The sequence below is a fragment of the Meleagris gallopavo genome, chromosome 11 (genome assembly GCF_905368555.1).
Source record: "Meleagris gallopavo chromosome 11, MGAL_WU_HG_1.1, whole genome shotgun sequence".
Classification (NCBI taxonomy): domain Eukaryota; kingdom Metazoa; phylum Chordata; class Aves; order Galliformes; family Phasianidae; genus Meleagris; species Meleagris gallopavo.
In genome coordinates, this window is record NC_139414.1 from 3,379,695 (window position 1) to 3,407,594 (window position 27,900).

The window sequence follows — 27,900 nt, forward strand, 5'->3', positions numbered from 1 at the left end:
GCTTTCGTCTTGTATGACTGGCTTTTCACTATAGCCTGAAACGTTTTGTGCCATGGGGGATTTGTCTGTGCTCCACTGAGCAAGGAGAAGCCATTTCCCAGCCCTCAGCCCAGGACGTACAGCTGCTAAGCTGCAGCCTTCATACAGAAGGCTCCTTCTCACCACTGGGGTCTGCAGCACCTCAATCCCAGCAGCTTTGCTCACACACGTCCCCAAAGTGCTCCTGAGCATCCCATGTCGCTTGCCTGCCTCCAGCTTAGCCCTGCATCTCCACTCCCTCAGCCATCCTGGTCTCTCACACTCATCCCAACTCTCCCATGGTGAGTATAGCAGAGCGTGAGCCACGTTCCTCCCCTTTGGGATGGAGGCAGAGCTACTGAACCCTTCCCACAGGAGATTTAAAAATTCATGGTTCACCAGATGAATTCCTTCTGCTTATTATTCAGCTCAGCTATAGTTAAACCAATTTAAGCTACACAACATAAGAGTTATTAAAAAAGATCTGTGCCTGTCAACTTTTCATTACATTACTGCTCGACATTCACCTTGCAAAGAAAAAAAAGGAAAAAAAAAAATAAAAGAGGAGACTTCAAAATTAAACTATGTTAAAGTGTAAACCTGGCACGGCAGAGGAAGAAATTAAAGCACTATCACTGGAATGCAGCTTGCGCAGGCTGCCCTCCCTTCCCTCCCACCCCAGCCAGCCTGGTGGAGCCCAAGGGCACCAAACAACAATTCGAAGGAACAACACCGCTGTCTCACTTGTGTTATTTGTGTTTTCCTTTGAAGCAAACAGAGCTGCTGAAAGTGCTGCGGTGGGGGTCATGTTCCTTATGGAGGGATGGAGCTGACCCAGAGATCTCGGCCGCTGCATGCCAGGGCTGCACATCAGGGCAGCTTTTCCCTCCTCTCCTCATCCCAGCCAGCACTGGGCTTTTTCCTTCAGAAATAAAACACAAAGCAGAAGACAGTTGGACTATGCTGTACCAAACCGCCCTGTCTTGCAGGCTGATGCTCCCCTGGATGTGGGACACAATCCCTCCCTCTGCACACCTTCCTGATGTCAGGATCCTGCAACTGCCTCCAGCCTTTGGCACAGAGCTTCAGCCTCCAGCACTCACAGCAGCGCAGGAGCAAAGCCAAGTTCAAAGGGTCAAAGAGGATTATTTATCTGCATTTGATGCCGTGCAAAACTCTCGCCTAGCTCCAATCCCAGAGCCACAGGTCCCAGTAAAGCGCTTTGCAGGAGGGAGGCACGCCGTTTGCTCCTTGCCACCTAAGAAGCCCAATGAAGGCAGGGAGAGCTGCATATTTCTCTTATTGCTTGTTCCACTCGAGTGAAACTCCACAATTGGGCAGTCGCAGGAGGCACTTGCTCTGAGCAAACACACGGCTGTGAACACGCTGAAAATGTAATCCCTTTGCAGGGAATTACCCGAGCTGTGAGGCGGGGGTGGAAACTCAAAGCTCCCAGAGATGGGAAAGGAGACAGGGCAGGGAAATAAAGGTGGAGAAGCCCAAGCTCTGAGCAGAACCAGATTACTCAGCTGTGCAGAGCAGCTCAGAGCAGGGACAGGATGCTTCATGGTAACTGTCCCACTGAAAAGCAGAACTGGTGAAAGCCACTAGCAAAGGTCTTCAGATGCTTGCTAATTAAATCATTTTCCTGCTAGAGTCCTTTTCCATCACTCTATGCACTGCATAGAAGTTTGGGCAGCATGGTGCTGTTGGCTCGCTCTGGAGCTCTGTCTTAGGGATACTCATGTTCACAGTAAAGCATTTGTTTGAAGAAATTTTGAAGATTGGAAAAAAAAAAAAAAAAGAAAGAAAAAAAAAAAGGAAGAAATTTCCCCACCAGGAACCTGATCCTACAGCCCTTCTGCACACAGACAGCCGTGCCTCATTGGCAGTCCTGTCAAGTGCTGGCCTGCAAACTGCTCTGCACATGGGTAGGGGTCATGCTGAAGCCAGGACTGCCTCCAATTTGCTTGGCTCCAGCACCATGACACCCACTGGGACCAGTAGAAATGGCACTGGACTCCATGAGGGTACCAGCAGGTCTGTGCCATCCTCCCACGTGTGAAAGGCGTCACCTCTAAAACCAAAAGTAAAAGCAAAGCATTGAAGTGCTCGCTAGCATGAGTGGAAGGTATCATAGGATGTCAAGACTTCCATCTGGTGAGTTTCTGAGCTGCTGCCTACAACCAGGTCTTGGTTCCAGGGGAAGTTTTGCCCGTCCCTTGCGTAGCAGAAATGCTAAGTCATGGCCTGAAGCAGTGACTGGGCACCTGGTGGAAGGCAGGGCCAACCCAGGGGAGCTCAGGTGCATGCAATGTACCTGAGTGACCAGAAGGGATGAAGCCAGGATCCGTCCCCTCCCAGACCCCAAGGAGAAGCAGATGCACCAATCAGGCTCTGTGAGCACAGCTGTAGTCAATAAGTGCTGGGGCTGCAACACTGCACCCATCCTGATCCTTTACTTCCGAGGGGCATAATGAATGGGCCTATCTGTACACCACAGGGACAATTTCTGCAGAGAATTAGCATGGTGTTAGAACAGAAACGGCAATTCTTCAAGCATAGAACACATCTAAAGACTTAAATGCTGCAAGCAATTGCTAAGAAGCACATTTACACGGCATAATACTCTCACTAAGTAGATAACAGGATAAACTTCTGAAAATAGGATAATGCATGATGAAGATTTGTGGGCAATATTCTGGTTTGGTATTTTGTTCCCTTTCTAAGTATTCTCTATGCTTAGAAATGTTAATTCATGTGCATTCCTTGTGCTCACAAATGGCAATTCTCTTGGTAAAGCAGATCCCAGGTCTTTGAAGATATAAAGGTAACAACTGGCTGGCACGGAATGGTCTGGTGGGGCTGTGATTGCACTCCTGGATCTGGTGGGTCCTGGGGATGAGAAACCTGCTGCAGTAATGCCAACCTGCCAGAAAAGCAGCAATGGGGATGTTTGTGGCCAGGAGTATTCCTGCCTGAAGAGCCAAAAGCCAAATCTGAAAGGTTTAAGGCCAAGGTCAAAAGAACAAGGATGTCAGAAACTCCTGGATGGAATCTTTGTCTTCAAGTTCACCAGGTTTTCCTCCAAAGATGACAGCAGGGCTGAACTTTGTGAGGATGTACCCAGCCAGAAGTGGGTCTGAGTTCTGCCAGGTTTATAAGATGGTTTACTATTAAAACAAAGTAAATAAATCTCTCTTTTACAGTACTTACAGTGCTTCTCCAGTACCCACTTTAAGATGGGTACAGGCCTCACTTTCTCTTAATATACAGCCCCAAGACCCCTCAGAGAGTAGGGAATAGCTGATGTTCCCCATGTACAAATGAGAAATAAAGGATAAAACTGCTGCCTTGTGAAGGTTTTGGAGCTCACCACGTACAGGACACCTCCTTTATTCATAATTCATCTTAACTTCCCATGAAACTGCTGCTCGTATAGTGCTATAAAGCTGCTGCAGCTGACCTTATGTATCAAGTTAAGCACCAGGAAAAGCCAACCTGCGTGTTGCAAGGCTGGTATGGGACAGATTGTTCTCCCACCCCACGTACACAAAAGACAAAAGGCTGAAAGGGGTCTCAAAGGCTCATATACCCGTTTAGTGTTGGGAATTTCCTAGCAAGAAACAGGAGGACTGAAGTCCATCCAGGCACAAACCAAGGGCATGGCATTCAGCACCAGACGTAGCGAAGCAAAAGTAGAAAAGAAATGAGGAAAGCAGCTCTGGCTACATGGGAAGTGTCTGGAAAGCAGATTTCCTTCTCCTGTCCCCAGGTGAAGGTGTGCACGAGGGATCTGGAAGTGCCTTCATCATCAATCCAGTTTTCTGCAGCTTTTGGAGTGCTTTCTGACTTAAGCGTTAGCTTCTATCTTTGGAGTTTGCCAGGTGTCTGCACGAGTGTGCACTTGCAGAATGGCAAGCAGGAGGCTCCCGTGCAAGCAGCAAGGCTTCTGCTCAACCTGCTCACACCCTGCCTGGCTTCCCATCTCCCTCCACAATTCCCTGGTCCTGTAATTCAGCCAACATGGAGAACACTCCAGTGGCACTAGCTATGTTTTATCTCCAATGACTAATAATAACCAAGGTCAAAATTAAACAGTTGACCCAGATCCAACCTCTCTTGTATCTCTCTGCCTCATTGACTCCCCATTTCTTTCTACATCTCATCCGAAAATATATCTTCTTCTCCCACGGTCGCAGCTGTTAATTTCTATGTGTGTGTATGTCTGTTATTATTTATTATTTAGAGTTGCAAATCACCTTATGATGCAGTTTTCATGAAAGACGCAACATGAAAGGAAGCCGCTTTTGAATATTTTAAGAACCAGGCATTCTGCTATTGATATTCTAATTCCATTTATTTGAAAATCAAGTCAGGCCCCAACAGGTTATTCAACAAATTAATAAGTGTTGCAGCTTTTGTCTTCCAGAGGGTTTTTAGCTGCTGGGATTTGCACTTTCATGTTTCGCTCTGGTAAAGTCTGCTGTGTTTGTTTGTTTAAGAGAGGAGACCTGATGTTCTTGTGTGATCCCGTGACTCCAACAGCTGGGGCTCGGAAAGCAAACAAACATTTCAAGGTAGGGAGAAAAAGCACGGGGAGCAGCCACTCTGCAGCTCCCTCTGGTCGAGTAGAAGAACTGAAAGCAAAAGAAAAGCTATCTCCTAAGGATCCTGCAGAGCTGAGGGCTTGCAGAAATTCCACACCTGCACTGTTTTCAGGCATAGGTGGTCCCTATGGGGGGCGTGGGCTGTAGGTATGACCTCAGCCGTGCCCATGTCAGCTTGGCCCCAGCTCTCCTTTCCATCTCTACTCTGCAATCCCAAATGTCGTAACACACCTCAGAACACTTAGTCCAGACCTCAGCTTCATGCAGTTTTAGGGAAGCAGGTTATTAACTGTCTGCTTAATGTAAATGAGCTTCCAAAAAGGAAGAGTGACCAGCCCCTATAGAACCAAACCACCGTGATATGCTCTGCTGAGTGCCTACCAGGACCTACCAGAAGTACTTGCTGCTGCTAAGGATATGAGATGCTGTCTCCAATAAACACGTGCTCCCTGGCCTCCTTCTGACCTAAAATTTCCCCTAAATGAAAGTACAGGAACCTATTTATTTAACCCAAACATTTAAGCCTTCTCGGAAGAGACATAAACAAAAGCTCTTCCCCGTGGAGACTTTCATCTTGTAAACAAAAGGCGGAGGAAAAAAGGAGAAAGTGGAATCACAAAAGCCAAAAAAAGCACCTACTGGGAAACAGATTCTCAAACACTCATATATATAATATACAATATATAACACCGTGCCTCCTTGTGTCCCCCCAGGAGCCAGCTGGTGGGCACCCAGCCCCTAAGGGGAGCAGCCTGCAGCACCCCTCTGTGTAGGAATGCTGACTTAACTCAGAAATGCAGGAATTAGAAGCACTGAATACCCGTCTCTCAACAAAGAAAAAGTCATTTCAGCCACAAATTGGCAGAAAAGCCACATAAATGGTTGCAGTACATATCTGCCCATTACGTTTGAAAATCCAAATAGCACTAGAGCATCGGCGGTAACTGTGTTAGCACAGTAGATAATGTAAGGAATAATGTCTCCTCAGCTGTACATAATGAAGTTGCAGTTCCATAGAGGGACTCAAGGGCCACCATAAACCATAAGTGTTAAACTAGAGCCTTCAGCTGCTGGAATTATCGTCTTAATTTATGTGCATTAAAGTGCAAGAGGCAACATATACTATACTTAGATTTTAAAAGGATTTTTCCCAGTTTGCCTCTTGTCCTCTCCTTTAACCTCTCAGTAAATTTCCATTGGTTGTTGTTTCTGTGCAAGCCTGAAATTCTAATTTAATTCCACACTTAATAACCCAGTTTCTCTATGGGTCCAGGTATTTGAAAATTAGCAAGGAATGAGAAAATGAAATTTGAAAAAATTAACCTTGAGGGTTTTTTATATCGCCTACCACAGTAGTGATGGAGTAAATGACAGAAAAATTTAAATGCTACTTTAACATCTATATATCTATATTTGTGTATTTATATATATTTATACGTATTTATCGCTGAGTTTCTGAGAGGTACACAGGAGCACTCTCCATCTGAGCCAGGAAATGAAGCTGATTAATAGAGCTCCTTCCTCCCAGTGCAGAAAGTAAATTCAGCCTAAATGATAATCAGTAAGTTTGATTTTATTCATCCCTTCAGTCTCAAGTCTGAGAGGCTGCTCTGAACGGGGGAATACTGATGTAGGTGCACACTCCATAAGGTTTCCTTTACATTGCAAAGGCAAGAGGGTGGGTGCTCGTGTCAGTCAGGGGGTTAAATATTTATAACGTATATAAAAATCTATGCTAATTTTAAAGTGGAAGCTAAGCTCACAACATGGCTCAGGGCGAATTTAAACAAAGTCATCAAATCAAGAGCAATGTTTTATAATAAAGCCATAGGCAGAGCACAACAGGTATAACTCTGAATTTGCTTGCTATTAAGGATAAATGCTGAACTCGTGGTACCGTTTGCATACCAATGGCTACTTGGAGCATGCAATGAACCCACCCTGTGCTGCTGCAGTGGTTGCTATCAGGGCAGCAGTACTGACCACCTAAACCATCCACTGCAACAGCCAGAGCCTGAGAGCACAAGGAGGAGCTTTTGCACAGCTTCAGTGGCAGGCTGCTTCAGGGAAGCTTTGCCAGCTGTGCTTTTGGTAGAGAAAGGAGTGAAGGAAGATGCACATTATTCTCTTTTGAGACAAGGATATGCTGGATACGACGAGCAAACAGTAAACAAGATCTGTGCTGGAGGTGCTGAGCCCTGCTCCCAGGCTGTAATGGGAAATGCTGCCTATCGTGCCCTACCCACAAGCATGCAAGCCCACCCCAGGACCTGGAGCTAACAAGCTCTGCCCAAGCCCTGGTTGCACTCAGCCATGCATACCTTGGTGAGCTGCTTGCAGAGCCAGAAGTCTTGCACATCACACAGTTCTGCTTGCTTGAAGGCAAACCTCTGCTCCAGGAATCTCCCTGTCCATCGGTGTCTGGTCACACTCTGATGCCTTTTCACTCTCTGCTCGCACAGAGCCTGGCACAACAGAAAGCAGTTTTCAGTGTCCTGATGTATTATCATAATATAAATGATAATATAAAATCTCTCTTGTACAGCCCAGTGTTTTGTTTGCTTTTCTGACTGCTTCTGTTCATTTAACAGATGTTTTTATTGAGCTGTTCACAATAACCTCTAGGTCTTTTCCCTGAGTGGTTACAGTTAATTTAAAATGCAGCAATGTGTATGAGTAGGTCATATTATGCCTTCCAATGCACATTAACTTGCATTTGTCAACATTTAATTTCATCTGCCATTGCCTTGCTTGTTCACCTGCCTGGATAGAGCTATTCCCAGCTTTTCAGAGCCTGTGCTAGATTTCACCAAACAGCTGTGGGTGGCTGTCACTTTTTATACCTTTCCCCCCCTTCTGTGCTGGGTTATATGTTTAAAAGCCTGGTCCAAGTTGGGTCTTCTGGATACCCTGCTCTTCACCTCCTGCCACATGGAGAATGGATCACTCATCTTTACTCTTTGAGGTTTAACCCTCAGCTGCATCCTAATCTGTGCCAGTAATTCATTTATTCAGGTAAGGACATTCTTCTTTGTTTCTTCCCCTCTTCTCTACCAGGGCCTTGTCTTTATCACCCATGAGGTCTCTCCTGCACAGGATGATGTGAAGAGATAACATACAGAATTTCAGAAATATGCAAAGAGACCATTAGCAGTGGATTCTGCCTCACCTATTCCCAGTTTACGTGGTCTAAGCAGTTTTTGCTTCCAGTCCTTCATACAACCACCTGGTGAGCGCTCTGCCCACTACATAAGGAGAAATAGGAGGACTTGGAGTGGAGGCAAAAGCAAGACCATGAACAACACTTTCTGTGCCCTCTGCCCTGTGGTTTCCAGATCACACACAAAGGCAACCAGCATCATTTTCCATACAGGCGATGCAGACAGAACAACACACAAAGAAGTAAAAGGGCTCTCCCGAAGCCACTTGGATTCCCCAAGAGCTACTCATGCACTCTCCCCACTTTGGACTAAGAAACTGCAGTTACATATAGGAACGAGGTTTGGAATTGGGCTTATTGCAAGGAAAGGTGCTGGGCTTTGCTCCCCAGCCATCTGAGCTCAGCAGTTTGCCTGCAGACCACAGATGGCATTCCCACTGCCGCTAAAATGGAGCAGCTGGCTTGGCCCCATCTTCCAATCATTGGATGGAGGCCTGAGCAGCCTGGTCTCGTACAGAACTGGAGGTTGGTGGCCCTGCCTGTGGCAGGGGGGTTGGAACTTGATGATCCTTGGGGTCCCTTCCAACTCAAGTCATTCTATGATTCTATGATTCATTTCTGAATGCAAATGACTTCAAATCCGGCACAGTCACCTCTTAACAAAGTACACTGCAGCAGCCAGGGGTGTAAAGGATTAAACAACTAAAAATTCACCTGCAATTTAGCTCTGAAAGGGAAAGAAGCAGAGGCTGAGGGGTTCCAGAGTGCCAGAGAGAGGCGGGTACGGTGATGGTACAGCTGGGGATGGAGAGGAAAGTCCCCAGTCCCACCAGCTTTCCCTTATACCCCATTATTCAAAGACACAAACCTTTGAGGATTTACTGTTCACCGCTACCTGAATTACATTTCCATATTTAAATTCTAGGAGTAAAAAGAAAAAGGAAACTTGAATCCAGTACTTCATACAATGCACATGGGAAACCAGACGTAATGACTTGGACTTTTCCTGGACACAACCATACAGCACAAGCAGCTATCCTCTCCCTTTATTGCTCCTCCAATGCGAACTACACGAGACAAGAAGCAGCAGTGTCCACTAGAAACTGCATGTCTAGTCAGAAAGTATTTATAGCAGGGTAGGGATTTGCATTTCTTCAGTACAGAAGAAAATACTGCTCCAACCTAACCACTTCCAAAACCCAAAACAGCCTGTACAATCACCAACATGGAAGTAGTTAAGCAACTTGATACTTGGTGGTAGTAAAGCTGCCCTCCAGTCGACAGGCAGACATTTCTAGTGCTGTCAAAAAGCAGCAGTGCTTTTTGGATCAATTTTTCTTCATCTGCGCCCTACGAACCTGAATCTTTTGAATGAATTCACACTCAAAACTGGGCACTTGAGACCACTCCTATTCCTCATCATCATTCTCCTCTTTCTATTCCTTTTGCAGGAGCCAGGAGAGCTGGGGAGGAGGAGCGTAGCGAAAATTTATTGTTGGTTGCTTATTACCATTATTGCAAGTATAAGTACCCTGGAGATTACGACCTACATACATTTAATATCCGCATCCAAACAGTTTGCATTCTGATTGCAGCACGAGTGGAGACAGACTCATGACCAGGAGGATTTGGAGCAGGAAGAAGAAAGTCACCATGCCCTTGTGTTTCACACGACAACAAAACAGAAGTTGCTCGAAAACAACCTAAGCAAAGATGCTGGAAAATGCCTCAGTGGGAACCTCAGTGCACTCTAGTTTCCAGAGTTCTGATCAATTCTGTGGACAGAACTGCCCCAGAGCTTTCCTCAGACCGTCCTGTTCTCATCCAAGCCCTATAAAATGGTGCCAGCCCAAAACCATACTCTTATCTCCAGCTTTTGCTGGTGGTGCTGCTCAGGGAAGAGACAAGGCAGCAAATAACTGGTGGAATGGAGTCCATGAGGTTTTGGCTGTCTGCCTGAAGGAGCACAGGCCTACCCAGCGTTCCCAATGTCCACAAGAGATGCTGCAGGCTTGGTTGTGCATTTGAGCCAGGACATCAGTGTGTGTAAGAGGCTGCCTTCTGTGGATCCCCTAGACATTGCTGTGTTTACCTACAGATGGACGAAAGGAACCGTGCACTCAGATTAGTCCGTAATTGGGAAATGACAACTTGTCAAACCAGAATGTTTCATGGGGACAGCTCATGAAACCAGATGGTCAGTGGGCTGCGATGCCAGGGCATCAGTGAGCTCCTGCTTTTATGGCCTATAGCATTTCAGAAGCCAAATGCATTGACTTTGGATAGCAAAGCCTGACCACCTCCATTCAGAAAGGAGCACATCCATTTTAAAATTCATTGATTTTGGGCTTCCCTACTACTGGCAGGATGGCAGCCCTCTCTGTGGGTCAGCTAAACACAGCAACAAAGAGAAAAATTCCTAAGCCCTGCTCAAATGCCTGCAACTGAGCACACTCCAAGCACAAGTGACTGCTGCCCTCATTAGGAAGGAACAAAGCAGGATCAGCATCGGAGGGAGGAAATGTATGTGTGTGTATATATATATATATATATATATAAAAGCAGCTTTGTGAAATCACAGTTGTTTCCAGGGTAGAACGCGGGCTCATTTCAATGCTAACCAGATTATTTAGCTAGCTAATGGCTATCTCTGAAGGGATAGTTGGAATTAGTTGATAGTGATTTAATTTGTGTTGCAGATTGCTAATTAAGCCTGTGAAGAGGACAAAAAAAAAAAAAAATTAATCCATTTAGTTAAGGAGATACAATGATAGATGTGGCAGATTTGAGTCATTCACATCCAGGAATAAATTAAGAGATCCACTGTGGCTTTGAGATGGAGGATATGCATGGGGGCAGGTGCCCATGGGCTGGATCACCCCAAGCACCCATCGCTTTGCATCCCAGGGGATGGACACCTTGTGTGCAACTGGACACAAGAGAGGAATCTGTGCAGGGCAGGAGAGATAATCAATAGGTCCAGAGAGAATAAACTGCACAGCAAGGAGTGCCCAGTGCAGTAACCTGCCTGATTCTGGGGAGGGCAGCGCAGGATTCCCACACCACATCCCAGCTTGCCTCTCTGATGCCAAGCGATGGAAGACCCAGCTCACACCTCGGTGGCTTGCTCCGGTGTTTAATTAACCTGGTAACCTCTAAATCACTTCAGGCATTGGAACTCAATTCAGAAAATGCCCAAACATCTTCAAAGAGGAGGTTTAAAAACCCTGACACTATTTTGGGAATACAATCTGCCTATTGAAAAAATAATCATAAATATTTTGAGTGCTTTTGAAGCCAGATCCAAATTATTTATGTAAACACTAAATTAGACAAATCTTGTTGTTGTTTTTTTTTTTTAAGTTCTGTTCTTTAAACCTAAACATTTCATTGAGAATGCTGTTTTCTCCCCAGTGCGCACCAGCTTTCAAGGGAAGCTGCTTGACTGCTGATTGCTTTTTTATCAGCGTTTGGAGAAACAACCAGGAAATCTATAGGGGTTCAATGCTTGGACAGCTACAAAGTGGGGAAGGTCAACCCATGTGCCCTGCTGTGAGGCAGCCCTTGTCCCCTCTCCTCCCACTCTCCCATTGGGCCCCAGCTGCTGGATTTGAGGAGGGGGAAACCCTTCTTACTGGGGCTAAGGGCAACGTGCACCTTGCATAATTCTACGTGGATCACACAAGGCCAGCTAACCCTTAAGAGCACACAAAACACAACAAGAACAGGGGCTGTCATTGCCAGTGAAAACTGGATGGCTGAAATTCCATGAAGAATTATATCCTACTTCCCAAAATGAAAAAGAAGCAGAAGACTTTACTAGAGTAACTGTTAACAGGCGTGAAAGAGTGTGGCTATTTGTCTACCTCTGGCAGTGATTTTATGAGAGCAAATACATCTGTCTCTGCAGCTGAGCCATTCTGCATTGCCTCTGCCTTCCAAAAAAGACCATCACCATCTCCCATTTTTAGCTCTGCAGCTGCAGAAGTCTCATTCCAACACACAAATGATCCAGAGATATTAATACAGTATTGAAAGCAGCAAAGAATCTCTTGCAAAACCCACTGAATACCTACTTCTATAAGACCCGAGACTGATTTGAAATTTAAAAAAAAAATCCCATGATCTTCTCCTGTCTTGGTTTTTGAAGTCAAAGCAGCACAACCTACTTAGTGCCCCAGGCTTAAGCCCAACAAACACTGAGCTTTAACTAATGCAGGGCATGACCGGGGTTTACTTGTTCGAAGATGAACTCTTTGAATAGCATCACCTTTGCCAAAGGAAAGAGAACACTTCTGGCTGAGGGAGCAGGTCTGTCCTCCTACAAGATGGCACATAGACAGGTCCACAGAGGCTGGAGGCAGACATGGGCAAAGAATGCAACCAAAGCTGGAGCAGCTCCACTAAAGATCTCCACGGTGCAACCCTCCGAGGGAAAAGGACTTTGTTGTTCCACATCTACTGCAATAAGCTCAGTCTGGGAAGCACAGGCACCTTTGAATTCCAGATCCAAGAACAGGACAGAGAACTGCAGCATGATAGCACAGCAGCATCACTGCAGTAACTACAGGCTTCAAGGCAGCTCTGAAGGAGTTAAAGCCCTGCGCTCGCCTATGGGAATCCATAACCACACTAAGGCTGGAGAGATACAAGGGGATTGTCTGGATAAAAGTTGATTAGTCCACATTACAGGGATTAGCTTTCCTTTTGAACTTTTAACAACTTTGTTATGTCTTTTACTTGCCTTTTTATGTTAAAAAATATATTTAAAAAATAGAGTCGTTTAAAGCAGCTGTTTTGTTGTTGTTTTTTTTTTTTTTTTTTAAAGGAAATTATTAATTCTCCCTATTATCAACAGATAAAGCCCTGGCCACACTTGAAAGGAGGAGTCAATAACAGAGGGAGGCTGGAAGCACCACAAATCCTCTTGGACGTGCTCTGGTTGCCTTTAGATGTTTGCCTTTGTAGCAAGAGCATGGCTGGGTCCTGCTGTGGCTCCAGGCATGCTGCAGAGACAACACTGTCTGTGGGGGGTTGGGAGGGGAGACGATCTGCAATGGACTAATTGGGGGAAGAGACAAGGCAGAGGACAATCCCATGTTGACAGCTCCAGGAAAGCCAAAGAAATAAAAGTTAGGGGAAATTATGCGAGCAAGGACTGGGCAGAGCTGCTCCCCATGGAGAGGCTGTCCGGGCTGCTCTCATGTCAGGGCTAAGTAGCAGAACGAGCAATGAGATTTGGACACGGGGATTTAGGGTGATGGAAGGCTTGGTGTCTTCGCAGGGAAGCCTGAATGAAGCGAGATGCAGCAGAGCTGTGGGCAGTGTGGACATGAGCCTTGCCCCGCAGGAGCAGCACTCAGCAGCTAGCATCCAAACCTCGCTGTGAGCACAAATGCCTTGACAAGAGCCACGAGAAGAGATGAGAATTGCTGCGGGGGGAGAGGAAAAGCAGGAACCAAACTCGTGCATTGAGCACAGAGCAATCTCCCACTGCTCCTGTCTGAGATTCATTAACGGGTTAGTTATTTCTACTGGAAATGAGTTGTCTCCCTCGTTCAGGTGTGGCTCAGATGGAAGCAGTCTGCTTGGTCTGACCCTAGGACTGCTGCTTTGGGCTGAAGTGCTTCATCTATCTCAGCAGCTTTAACAACAGAAACCCAAATCGTGTTCCGCTGAGTCGAAAATGCGTTTTTATCCCGCTCTGAGACAGCGTCGATCAGGAGCTGGGCTGAAATCACAACACTCGTCCCACCTGGGACCCAAGGCTCTGCAGGAAGGAGAGCTGACAGCCTTGAAAATCATCATGCAGCAGCACACAGCCCCAACACAAAGTGATTTTATTACCTACGGCCACATTTGCTCTGTAACAGGATCAACGGGGCTGGGAAATGACCCACCCCTGCTCATCTGTGTGTGAGAGCATCTTCCTGCTCCTGCAGATTTAATGATGTCTTGTGGACAGGTTCTGACACAGCATCTTCTGAGTGATGTTCTAAGCAGCCCGGGAAACGCGTGTAACTTCATTAATCAACTGCTCTGCAACACGCAGCTCAATTGAGTGATGAGTGGCACCGGGCTGGTGAGCGGCAGATAAACGGAAAGAACTTATTTGCTAACTTCAAAAAGACCACAATCACAAAGAAATCTGCATTGTTCCATTACGCCAAACCTCTTCCAAATCCGCAGCCAATATTAGTTATGAGAAAATAGGAATCTCAGGCAGAGAAAGAGTATGCTGTCTTGAAATGAGGACAATTAATAATACATGCAGCAAACCCCCCTTCCAACCACCTCTTTTTCTCCCCTCCCACTACAGAGACAGAAAATGAACTGAATTGGAAATTCTGTCAGGGAAAGTACATCCTCCAAAATTAAAAGACAAAGGCACAGCGCGAAAATGAGCTGTGTCAGGCTCCCTTATAACATCAGCAGTACAAGGTGGGGGATGATTCCCTTCACAAAGCAAACCAGGCATATGCCTCTGGGCTCCACCAGCACCTCAGCAGGCACTGGGGCTGCACAGGTAACACCCTTGAGCCCAGGCAACATCTGCTAGAAATACTAGGGAAGAAAGCAGCGCTCCGGGTGCTGGCTCAATGGGCAAAGTGAGGAATAGCACAGTATACCCAGGGCAAATGCATTGTCTTAGGATGCAGGCAGGGGCTGGATGTGTCTCAGAGAAGCTTGCACGCATACTAGTTTAAAATTATTAATCGGATTCCTGGTATTGTCGTTAAATACTCTTTCGGCTGTAATAGAGGATTGTAGGCGCTGAGATCAAAGACTCATCATTTTGCATGCACATACATAATAAGAGAACATTCCTGCCCCAGAGCACGCACAGGAGGATGGATATGACAAAAGCCGAAAAAGAAAAGAGATGGAGTGAGCAGTTTGAGGTCAGTCAGAGCTCTGCCTGCTGCTCCGCACACGTGCTGGGGGTGAGTTTGTTCCCAGTACTGATACTGGGACATCCCCAGCTCATTGCTCCAGATAATCCCACAATCTTGGGGAGGGGAAGAGCACACTTCACATCTATCAGACTCCCATTTACAGATGCCAAATGGCCCAGGATCCTGCCTCAATTGGTGTGACCTCATAGGCGTGATCTCATAGAATGGCCTGGGTTGAAAAGGACCACAATGACAACTCATTTCAACCCCCTGCTGTGTGCAGGGTCACCAGCAGCCCAGGCTGCCCAGAGCCACATCCAGCCTGGCCTTGAATGCCTCCAGGGATGGGGCATCCACAACCTCCTTGGGCAACCTGTTCCAGTGCCTCACCACCCTCTGAGTGAATGTGTTGTGCTTCTATCCCATAATACAAACATAAAAAGCCCTGAAATTGACAAAATTGCTGTGAAAGGGCAGGAACTGCTGAAAAATCGCACTGTGCTTATTTCCCTTGTCATTCTGGCTTCTACCAGCTAGCGATGGCCTGGCTCTGGATCATTGACTGAATGGTGGACCTGTCACCCAGCTCCTCTTACAGAGCCCTGCCTTGGCACAAGCCAACAAATCCCAGTGCTTTGTTTAAGCATACAACCACTGGGGGGACAGCAAACACAAGCTGATAACGTTTGGCACCAAAACTTCGCACTTTCAGACATCAGGATGACGTGTGACGTTTTGGTTTTGCAAATATTCTACATGACTACAGCATAATTCCCCCAGTTCCTTCTATTTCTTTTCAGATGCAGCATCAGTGCAGCCAAGCTACCAAGCTTGGGGATGTCAGAGCAACATTTTTTTTCAGCTGGGAAGCAGCACTGCTCATTTCCTTCTGGCCTCACGAGCAGAAGATGAATCAGTGGAACCCCAAGCTGATGGAAGGGATTGAATATTGAAGCATACACGTCCCTCATCTCTGCTTCTAGAGGAACAGAATCAAGGTGGGAGCCCCACAGCATCCCACGTATCAGCTGTGTGCATCCCTTGGACTTCCCTGCACAACTGGCCAATAAAATGATGACCACCAGCACTGAAACATTCCTTTCTAACATCTCCATCTTTTTCTTCCACCTGCCCCTAGGCTGCTGCTGCCAGCTAATGACTTGAGTCAACCACGGGCTGTTTGTACCCCAAAGGCACGGGATAAGTTTTTGCACTAACACAACCCTTACACCTCTACAACACTGACAGCAGAGCTGAACTTTCAGCACAAATCTCTCGTAACAACACCCTGGAAATGAGCTGCCCTCACAGTGTAAGGCAGCTCTAAGGCCCCAGAGACAAAGCTCCTTGAAACGGCTGCAGCAGAGCTGATTTTCATTAGCTGCTGCCGTGCCATGCCCTTCTGACTGCAGGCAGCCTAATTAAATTCCTGGGGGGAAAAACAGCCCTTTGGGGTACGAGTAGCAGCAATACTGATGCACTGCGTGGTTTGTGGGATCTGTACCCAGCACTGAGCTATGTGACAGGACTTGTTGGCACCCTCGGCACTGTCTGGATGCTGCAAGGGAGCACCAAGCACTGCAGGGAGCAGGAAGAGTAGAGCAAAGCCCAGGAGGGGAATTTGAGCTCTGCGAGGAGAATATAAGCTATAAGGGAAAAGAAAAGCCTATCCAACACAGCTTGTAAGATTAGATGAGGTAAAATATGCTGTGGGCTTTTTGTTGTTTTAAAATCCCTTTCCCTGCACTGCATTGTTTCATCTAATGAACAAACAGGCTTCCATTTGGTGGAAGCTGCTGCTTATTATCACAGCCTGGAGCTCCCACAGGGCAGTAACACTGCAGCCCAGCTCCCAGGGACACAGGAGGAGCTGTGTGCTGGTCCCTGCAAAAGCACAGCCAGTGATCCTGTGCTCATAGTCTGGAAAGAGAAGGGTGAAAGAGCCACTAATTTTGCACAGAGCAACAACAACCAAGTATTAGGGAAGACCAATAAAGAGAGAAGCTTTGCAAGATCAGTGCAGTCTTCACTGGCTCTCAGAGCATGAGCAGGCAGTGCAGCTAATGTGTCATCACAGCACCCTAACGAGGGGGCTCTACGAAAGGAGGGGACAGGCTCCTTAGCTGGGTTTGTTGTGAAAGGACCAGGGGAAATGGTTTCAAACTAAAAGAGGGGAGATTTAATTGAATATAAGGAAGAAATTTATTACAATAAGGGCAGTGAGGCAATGGCACAGGTTTCCCAGAGAGGTGTTGGACGCCCCATCCCTGGAGACACCCAAGGTCAGGCTGGATAGGGCTCTGAGCACCTGATGGAGCTGTAGGTCTCCCTATTCAGGGCAGGAAAGTTGGACTAGATGGCCTTTTAAAAGGTTTCTTCCAACTCAAATTCTACGGTTCTATTAACATCCCTGCCTACCACAGGCTAGGTCCCTGCTCAGGGACCATCTACAGCTCTTCAGACACAGCCTGAGCACTGGGAGCCATTCCTCTACTACAAGATGGATATTTTAATTTATAATGACAGATGCAGCAATCAATTGCATCCACAGAAGCAGAGGGCAGGAGGGATGGGCACTCACTACCAGAGTGGGATGCTGGCTCTCAAACAGGGCAGTTCTGTGAGGACAAGAGGAGGTGTGCATCTCCAAAGAGCTATGAGTGGCCAGGTAGGACTGCCAGCAGTCCCTGCTCTACCCTCAGCTGGAGCCACACATGCTCCAGGTTCCTCTGAACTTCTGTCCCAGGCAAAAACCCAGCACAGGCATCTGGACATATTATCACCACCCAAGCTAAAGCACAACGCCTCTTGCTTGGGGCTGCAACAATTCATACCCACGGGGGATTGCATGACAAATCCCTTCCTGTGCCAAACCCTTACAGGCACAGTCACACTCTTCTGCTGAGCAGCAACAATCCTTGAAAAGAAGAAAAAAATACAAGCACAGTCCAGCTCTATGAAATCAAATAGATTATATATGCTCCCTTGAAGAATTCTCAGTTTATTCACCAGTGGCCACACACTCATGCATAATGCACTTACAGTCACTCATGAAAATAATGTATCGGTGACATCTGAGCCATTTGAGCAGAACGTGGGTCACAAGAGATCAGAGATGGAATTTCTTTATTGTTCCACTGCTGCTGTTTGGTTATGTTTCTCTCCTTCAAGGTTAAATCACTTCTGTTTGGAACAATCACTGCATTCTGCATGACATGCTGGTGGAGTAATGGAGCCCCTGGGCTGGGAAGCACCTCAAACCTCTCCTGAGGGTTCCTCCACCCCTCCATTCCTTCCTACACCCTACACTTCCCACTAATTTGTGAACTACCTGAGAATCAAATCAGACGTTAAGTCCCATTAACTACCGGCTAGAAAAGTCTGATAGCAGTGCAGATCGATTTCTCTCTCTGGTAATACTCCCCATCAGAGAAGGAAAGGATTCCTTCAGTGGGAAGGGCGACAGGCTATTGCTTTCTTCCCATGCAGAGTTCTATCAACCCATCAGAAGGGAGGCAGTTGCCGTCTCTTGCCAGGATACTATTTCTGAGCCAGTGATTAGCTGCTGATGGAGGGATATGATATGCCCTCGGCTCAGTGAGATAGAGAAATCCAAGTCTATCATTTGGAGACTGGTTGTTTGGTTTACTATTTGCTTTCAGGAAGCGCACACCTCTCCTCCACCATCTTTGATCTAAAAAAGTCTTTTATCTTTGCACTGAAAACTTCAGCAACTCCCTTTCTCTCCCCACAGCTTGTTTTCATAGAAGCAGAGAATTACTCCAAGCCTGGACACCACTGTGACACAGCATAGCAGCTGGGTGTTATTATCCCTCAAAGAATTCTGTGCAGAGCTCAAGGTTGACAGACAACCAGGACACAGGCAGGATGTGGGACCACATCCGTTCCTGCTGAGGGGCTCACAAGAAGCATTTGGTGAAGTATCCACTTGGCTGTGGTGCTCCAGCCTCCAGGAGCAAACATCCTTTTGCAAAGACAAACTGTTCCATTCAGCTCCAAACCAAAGTAGGGCTCAGAGTCCCCTTCTGGCTCCATAGCAGTGATGTTTTCCCTACCATCCAACTACATTTCATGGGGAAAAAAAATTGCAGATATTTCTCTCCTCATGAAAGATAAAGGCCAGCACATTGAAGCATGGTCCGGCCTGACTACAGAGCACTTGGAGTAACAGGGAAAGAACTTCTCTCAAACTTGCTGAAGCCTCCAGGCAGAAGGAGGCTACATCAGCATCAACAACTTGTGTGAAGTCATTGTATTTCTGTGAAGCAGCACCACACCCACCTCAATTCCCCCAGTGGTTTCGCTTCACTGATGGTTGAAATGATTTCTGTGTGTTCAGAAAGTGAAGCTCTGCTCTCATGCAGTCATCTCCTTGCTTGGCTTATCTGCAGGAACCGAGCCAAGGATCTCTTGACCTGAAAACATAAGTCTATCCTGCTCAATATTGGAGGTCAACATTGTTAGCTTGGCAGACTCAAGCTCTGGATGTGCTCAGCCACTGAGGAGGGTGCAAAAGGCTGCAGCAGCTCAGCCCAGGGACAACTCCTTCAGGACAAAGCAGGCTGAAAATAAACTCAAGTTTCTACTGATTTCTTTTACAAGTGAGAAAACTCGATAACAGAACAGCACAGGTGATTCATTTAATCAAACTGAGATTTTAGGAAAAAGTCTTTTGAAGATTAGTTTTGAAACTTATTTGAAAGCATTTTTCCTTTCACAATGATCCTAAGCCATTCTTCCTCAGATCTCTTAAAATGTCAATGGCAAAAATATAGTTTGGATTAATGGGAAGTGACTCCCCGAATTCAGACAAAGAGCTGAAGCCCCAGTTATTTGTATTGCAGCACAAGCTGCACCTGAAGAGTACATCTCTCTGCCCATATTTAAGACTTAGAAGAAATGTTAGGTAACATTTACCAGTGACATTGCTACACTCAAGATTGCCCCACAAGCTGTTCTCCAGCCTCTGCACATGGAGATCCACATGAAGCATAGAATGACCTGAGTTGAGTGGGACCATGGTGATCATCTTGTTTCAACCCTCCTACTATGTGCAGGGTCACCAACCAGCAGACCAGGCTGCCCAGAGCCACATCCAGCCTGGCCTCGAATGCCTCCAGGGATGGGGCATCCACAGCCTCCTTGGGCAACCTGTTCCAGTGCCTCACCACCCTCTGGGTGAAGAATTTCCTCTTGATATCCAACCTAAACCTCCCCTGTCTTAGCTTAAAACCATTCCCCCTTGTCCTATCACCATCCACCCTCATAGACAGCCATTAAGGGGTTAACAAAGGGGCTTCATTCTGTGACTCATCTCTGCAGGGTGACTGACAGAGCTGTGATGCAGCAGGCAGTGAAGCCACCCCAAAAACATTGGGGATGGGGAGCTCCACCTCCTCTCTGAGCATAGAGAGAAGTAAGAGCAGAAGATATGGAAAAACATGACCATGACTTTTCCATCCAACTCATCAACCTCCTCTTCCTCTGATTCATACCCATTAGTTCCAACTCCTATGATGCCAGAGAAATGGAGACCTTTGGTAGCTCAGAAATGCCAAGGCACGACCCAGCAAGGGGTGAGGATAAACCTGGGTACTGCAGGCACATCCCTGCGTATTTCCAAAGAGCCAGGCTGGCACGGGAAGGAAAGCCACAACAGCCTGTTTGCAATCCAAGCAAAAAGAAGAGCAAGCCTTTCCCGGTGTAAAACCAAGAGAAAAATACCATATCAGAAATTAAACAGCAGCAGCAGCCCAATAAAGCTCAGCAATAACTCTCAGCAGCGCTGCTCACTGGCACTAGCAAGCCAAGCCTCCTCTGGGATAAATGACATAGAACTTCCTATGATAAACTAATAAAAGAGATTTCTATGAGTAATCATTGATTTGACAGGAAGTCAAACAAATCTATCCATCACCGCTGACATGTGTCTACAACCTTCCAAACAAAGAGCGTCGACAGAGAAAAATTGAGCAAACTGCCCACACCGTCTCAAATGCCACATAAAGACAACCAGCATCAGGCGCCTCGATCGAACGCTGCCTGTCATTCATTCTGTGCTCCAGCTTTGATCCTTTCTGGATCCACTCCTGAGGCCCACGAGTACCAGACAAGCCACGGGCTTCTCCTCCCACGTCCTGCCCCTGCTGTGCGCAGTGTGACGCAGACCTCATCATCACCCATGCACCAGAGGTACGGGCAGGACTCTGCATCTATTGCCAACAGGGGAATTGCAGCTGCTCAGCCCTCCCAGAAACACCTTAGCAACAAGCATGCACTGCCCCTTATCAGTCAAGGGGACCACTGGGATGTCCACTGATTGACCCATTTCTTTTGACTGGTTCCCTCTGCTTTGCCCCACTGAGGGTTAAGAGGAAGCCACCTGCCTGCTGGAGTAGATGACTTGGTGCAACCCCAACTCACCCTTTTTGTTTCCTTTCTCTTGCAGCACTCCAGAAGCCCTGGAAAATGCCCCCAAAGCACTGCTCTGCCACAGAGCACAGCTGCAGAGAAACTAAGGCCAGGTTTTATCAGCAGGGCTCAGCTCCCCAAATGGCCCATCTCTGAACCAGGAGCACAGACAGTCAGGATGGGAATACTCCCTCAAAAAAAAAAAAAAAAAAAAGGGAAAAAGAATCCCAGCCAGTGGGAGAAGCAGGACTTGAGCCTGGATCTTGTTCACATACACACACTCACCTGCTGAGCCCTGGGCACCCCAGAGGCCAGGGCTCCTTCATGCCTCTGCTGCCTGCAGCCTGAGTGAAAGCATCCCTGGAAACTGCAAGCAAAAGCAAAACAGCAAACAAAGCACTGTGCAGGGTCACGCAGTGAGGCCGGGAGCAGGGTGAGGTTTGCTGAGCTGTGGGTTACCTGCTCGACACAGTGAAGGCCAAACCCCAGCCCCCCAGCACACTGACTCGTCCAGGGCAGCTTCTGCAAACACAGCAGCTCCCAGAAAGCAATCACTGATAGGGCCTGAAGGCAATCAAAGCCACCTCAATTAGAAATGCAGATGATCCCTCGCTGCTGATTCAGGACAGCATAGGCTTTGTACTAACCTGTGCAAACATAAACACAACCAAATGCTTTCATCATCACAAAAATCCAACCTCTCCATGCTGCGTTAGCTGGGCTGTCCTGTGCATCTGTGCTGCTGGGAGAGACAGCTCCCAGCTGACACCGCAGCAGGGCTCAGATGCTGCCTTTAATCAGCACATGCAACTCACAGGGATGAAATCCTGCCTCCAGTTCTTCCCCAGCAGCTCTGGTGATGTGCACAGAACTGGTAGGCAGGCGTTATTAACAGGGAAGACTTATTTTCCTTCCCTTCTTTTTTTAATTGTAGGTTTAATTCCCCGTTTCAAAAAGCAGCGTTTGATCCTGAGCTCCTTGGGGCTTAGATGTTTATAATAGACTCTAAGGCAACCCAAACAGAGCGTATACCTTTCCTCACAAATGCCCTGCTGATAGACTCATCCCCTTTTATACAAAGCGGATAGAATTCATGTGGGTGAGACTACTCCAAGAAATCAGAATTTGCACAAATCTTGCAAGGCATCCACCCTGAAAAATAACACAAGCAAGTGGAAACCTCCCCAGAGCAGCACGATTTTTTTTTTTTGACAGCGTAGCTCCACCAAAACCCTTTTCATTTCTGTTTCTCTTAAAATATAGCACTAATAACCTCACAGGGTTGTTTTGTTTTGGTGAGAGAGAAAGAAAGCCAACGCTTTCTGGCAAGCTCTACTGCCAGAGACAAAAGGCATTAGGAGGTTTCCTCCTGATCCATACTGCATTGTGAGCATGCAAGGGACAGCAAGATGCCCCACTCCCACAAAAGCAGCTGTTCCAAGGTTCTGCTTGCACTGGGTTTTGGGAAGGGAGTTCACCTAGACGCATCATGTGAGGATTCCCATTGTTGCAGCAGAGAGGCATGGACCGAAGCAGGGGAAACACTGAATGGCTCAGGCTTGAACCTTTCCTTATGGCTCAAGGACATCAGTGAAAAATGTCTATCTTCTCGAAGCAGAGGCAGAAGAGGTTGTTCAATGGAACTTGTTGTATTTTTGGCTGCCCTGCCCTCTCTTGCCTTATTCCATACAAGCTAAACCTAACAATGAGAAGCAAACAACGCTCCACACCTCTCCTTTCTATTAATTTGGAGTAGCTTGGCTTTGGAAAACAGGCTTTTTGTCCAGCTTCACCTTTCAGCCTGCTGAGCACCATCCCCATAGTCTCCAGCTGCTCAGCTCCGTACTGGAGGCACCCACAGAAAGTTACCACAGACTACACAAATCCCCAGGGGAGACCAGAATGGTAGTCAGGCTCTGTCCCCCACCACCACAGACCCTCACACACCCTGGGCCAAGTGGTACACAGATCCAGGAACAGCTGAAAAGCCCAAAGCTTGGCCTCACCATGCTCTGGGCACACAGATGGCTCTGGATGCAGGAGTTCCAAAATACGAGAACATATTGCTGCAATCCCCGTGTGCATCAATCAAAGGCATTCTGGGGAAATCAGTGCTCCATGGAAAAGGACTGTTCATCTCCCCTGTAATGACACGATGTGGTGGAGAACAGACACATGGTTTTGGGCCAAGAAACGCAAGATCTGTGGACTCAAGGGCAGAGAGCTTCCCAGGGATGCTGCACCCCAGCCAAGGAGCAGTGATTGAAACCATCAGCAAAGCAGAAAAGAATTGGAAACTCCAGATGCCGCTGAAACAACAGCTTCTCATTTAACTGCAGTTAAGGTTTTCCAACACCTTGCAATGTTTTTGGATGGATCCCTCTGACAAAAGCCAGCTGCCAAGATGTAAAGCGTGGGCAGCAGCAGGTGATGGCAGAATATGGAGAACAGAAATGCAAATATTTGGGATGCTAGCCCAAATCAGAGAGGCTGAGGCTATTGGATGCTTGGTACCTCAAGGCTAAGGATACTTGTGGAGATTGGCAGAAGTCTTTTGGCAATGGCCTGAGAGGTGGGCAGGAGGTAGGATGTTTATCTAAGCAAATAGCTGGGCTCCCATGCTGTGTGGTTTGTGCCCCCACGCCTGGCTGTACAGAGAATTAATGTTCTCAAACAAATGCTGTAATCACCCTAGATCAGAAAGGAAGGTTTTTACTCCCAAGGGTGTAAAAACAGGGGGAAAGCCAAAGCCAAAAGGCCAAGTAGGTTACTACCTCTCAGATACCTGCTATACAATCCATAGGTGTACAAAGGTTAGGCTTAGTAAGATTATCACAATAGAAAGATAATCAAACTAAATGGAAACGCTCACCAGTGTTGTAGGCTCACAGCAAACTCCACAAAGAGCAACCTCCAGAAAGAGATCCTTCCTCAGTGGTAGTCAGCACTTAAATGGGATCTGGGAGAGATGCAGCCAGGCTCCATTCCTTCCAGTAGCACAGGTGAATTGACTTCACTTGTGCTCCCATGGCTGACTCATTGCTTGCCTCAGGTGGTCAATCAGATCCCATGCACCTGCAAAGGCAAGGGGCAAGAGAGACCTGTGCTAAGGCCAGCTAAAGAGAAAGTCTTTAAAGTAGATGTTATTCACCAAAACAGCCAGTGGAAATGAAGTCTCCCAAGGATGAGGTTTGTTCCTCTTCACTACTGGATGGAAGGAAGCCATGTGTGAAGGTGCTGCTTGGCACGAGTTACTAAGCAGTTGTTCCATGTGACCGAGGGTAGCAGGCTGTGGTCCTAATTGGCAAGGAGGGAAGGAGGAGGCAGGATGGAGTTCTTCGTTCCTCCTCCACTGTTCTGAAATCGGGAAATGCCAAATGTTGATATCCTCCATAAATATCTATTTAAAAACATTGCTTCCCCCATCCTTCCTACTGCCTCCCCTCCCACGCTAGCCAATTTATGAGCACAAACACGATGGCAGCTCGTTGCTCAGTACTGGCTCGTGGCAGTAAAAACCAACCTAGTTCAGAAACTGACCTTCAGCATCGCTGTTTTTATCTCATCTGCTTTTGTATGCTTCCTCCCCGTGGAAGTGAGTATCCCGAGAAAGTCTTCAGATGAGCCATCTGCAGGAAAGGGCAGCCAACCTCCCACTCCTAAAAACCTGACACACAGAATGCAGATTGAGAACAAAAGGAAAGGTGTTGGAAAGGTTTCCACACCCACCAAAACCAGAAAGCCCACCTCCTAAAGCCTAGTCACTACTATTAATGTTACTTTTAGAGATGTTAAACTTGAACAGCCTCAGATTTCCTGCCCACAAAACTGCCTTGGGCTCAAGGACCCCTGAAGTGTCTCTTCTCACACCGTTGCTCATGACCACACACAGTGACCCACAGAGGGTCACAGCTTCTCAACAGGACCAGCATGAGACAATCCAGTGCTTTATTCTCCAGGCTGAGCCTGCCTCGGTGACATAGGCCTTCTGAAGCTAGGCTACGCTGCCCTGCAAGAACACACACCAGGCACAAATCTGGGGCTTGTGCTGCTGCCTCTCTAGATGTTTGGGGCACCTGGCATGTAGACCAGGCTCTCTGATGAAAAAGAGGGAAGGAAAACTCATTATAGAGTCCTGCTGACATCTTGCCCCAGAACATCTCTGCAGTCTCTAGACAAGAGCAGGTCAGTGCTTGGCCCGCAGCAGAATGAGGATATCAGCCTGAAAAGGATTTTGAGCATCTTCATATTGAACTTGGAATGGAAATGCAGCTCCAGGGAGGCCGGAATGAAGGGAAGATCTCAGGCTGCAAGTGGTTGTGGGTTACCCCAAAGGCCCTGGCTGGAGTTCTGTGTTCGTGCAGCCAGCATCTGTCCATCCTCAACAGGTGAGCATGGTACAATGTCATCTGCATCCCCTGAACACTGCAAGAACAGGTCCCAACAGCTTCAGCTCCGTAGGGAGAAAACTCCACCACCCCACAATCTTCCCACAGTTCCCTCTTTTCATCCATCTTTACCTCTCATTAGCTCCAAAATCCTTTGGTCACCATCTCTTACAAGGGCACTTCATGCCAGAAGCAGCTCAGTTGTTTGCTCACCTATTCTTGAAGATGAACTTCACCCTCCAGGACGTCCTATGAGCTGATACACTGGCACAGGAATCCAGAGCCACATGGGAGATGTGGTCTGAGCAGGAAGAATAAGTGATTTTTCAGACTGGTGTATCTGAGCTGGCACCTGTGATGTCTGACAGGACTTCCAGCTGGAAACCTCATGCTCTCCAAAAGTAATTTTGGACATCTGGTTACATGTCACTACTGTCAGAAATGTTCCCATTTTCAGAATTCCTTTCTCTACATGTCTGTGTTTTGTTTTGTTTCATTTGCCCGTGTTCAATGAAGCCACATGTTTTAACAGAAGTAATTTAGATGTTGGCTTTTAGTAACATTTCATAGAATTGTTAAGGTTGGAAGACCACTAAGACCACTGAGTCCAGCCACCAACCCATCAACAACTTGCTCACTAACCACATCCCTCAGTGCCACATCTATCCTTCCTCCCCAGCGATGCATACAGCTGGATCCACTGACCCAGTCCCTTGGTTTGGCTAGTTTGCAAATGCAACATTTCAGCTTCTCATCTCAAAATGACTTTCTGGAAGGAAGTGCTCTACTTACATTAAAAAAAAACTTTAAAGAAAAGCATTCTAAGCATTCTCCAAGCCACCAAAATGCCATGGCCCAGTCTAACCCGTACCAAAGTCTGTACAGATCTTGGTACGATGCTGTAGCCACAGCCAGTGAAACATAGCATCCTGTTCCACGCTTTAACCAGGAGGGGTGTGAGCAGATTACTTATTACCTCAACTCCATAGCATCTCATCTCCCATCACTTCAGCTTTGACTCTAGCTGAAGGCAGGAGGCTACTACAGATGTACCAATTACGTACAGCATCAAGACATGTAGTTGCCCATCTCCAGAAATCTTTTCACACAACTTAAAACCTCATCTCCTCCAAACCCCAGAGTCCCTCCCTCTTCAAGTGGTGCACAAAAAATCCTCTCAGTTCTCTCACCTTTCACCCTGCGAGTCTGCCTCCTCCTAATAAGCTGTTAGGCAGGAGCATCTTTTTGGAGCTGTGTGTTCTTCCACAAGACAGCAAGAGGGAAGCTATTTTCTGATATAAAGATAGTTTATCTCCCTTGACAGATTTCAAGGCAGTTTTAAAACTCCTAACAATATGCTGGGTTTTCCCCATTACAGTTCTGATGGCGAAGGTATGATAAGACATGTCACTGTTATTAACCTGAAAATGTTGCAGAATTCTTGAGAGGTAACCCAAACCCCATTAAAATTCTCCTTGTAACCCAGGGGTTGCTAAAATAAAGTGCGATGTCTTAACGATGCTGCTGCCTCCTCCATCTGGGTGTGCAGACAACTTCTCTCCTGGCCACACAGACTGCGTGCCTGGAACCACCCAGCTCCAGTGCCTGCATTCAAAGGCTGCTCAATTCTGTCTCAATTTGGCTCTTCCCTGTGCCCAGCCCTCACATTTGGCCAGTCCTCTGCCACAGATGTCCTCACCAGTCACACCTAAATGGATCCTCCCGTGCACTGAAAGTGAAGAAGTGAAGGCCATCCTTTCTCCAGGACAGCGTTGCCTATATCTGAAGCAAGATGGTTTTTTTCAACATCAGGAACTCATCCTCACTGGGAACGCAGGGGCTATCTCAAAAGTAATTCCAGGTTTTCCTGGCCCTTATTTAACACTGCAGGGCCATTAATAGCATTTCTCAGAGCACAGAGCCAGAGCTGGGTTAGCAGGACAGTGCTCAAGAAGGTGGTACAGCCCTTTTCTACAAAGGCCAGCATCTCCTCAGGATGCATCACCCTTCATGCTCTTATCTTTAGGCTCTCCTGACAATGCCCAGAGCTGAATACCTTATGGGCAACCCGGAAGTTAAGCTTGCACCTCTCCAGGACCCTCCTGCTGCTCGTAAAATCAGGTCAAGGTGTTTCTGATTATTGTACATTTCCACGCAGACAAGTTTTCATAAAATACTGCTTTAGTGTAATGATAGTTTGAGTTTCATGCTCAGTCTGTATGCAATTTTACTAGCACATTTGACTGAAATTAATAAGATACTCGCCAGAACAAGAAATCACCCCTCTTGCCCATCAAATAACATCAAGAGCTGCAGGTTTACCAACCCACAGCACGACGACACATCAGCATCCAACACCAGCTCTCAACATTCTGCGTTTGGTATGCTTTTTGATA

The 27,900-nt window shown here is 47.0% G+C and overlaps 1 long non-coding RNA gene across 1 annotated transcript in view; it reads right to left on the reverse strand.

Moving 5' to 3' along the window:
• The window catches only part of LOC146543605 (uncharacterized), a 105,782-nt gene extending 84,297 nt beyond the window's left edge, over nucleotides 1–21,485 (reverse strand). The window contains exons 1-2 of the long non-coding RNA XR_014885499.1: nucleotides 21,402–21,485; nucleotides 6,950–7,093 (exon numbers count right to left, since the gene is read on the reverse strand). This is a non-coding gene — a long non-coding RNA (uncharacterized LOC146543605). The remainder of the gene's footprint in view (nucleotides 1–6,949; nucleotides 7,094–21,401) is intronic.
• Between the last annotated feature and the right edge of the window lie 6,415 nt (nucleotides 21,486–27,900).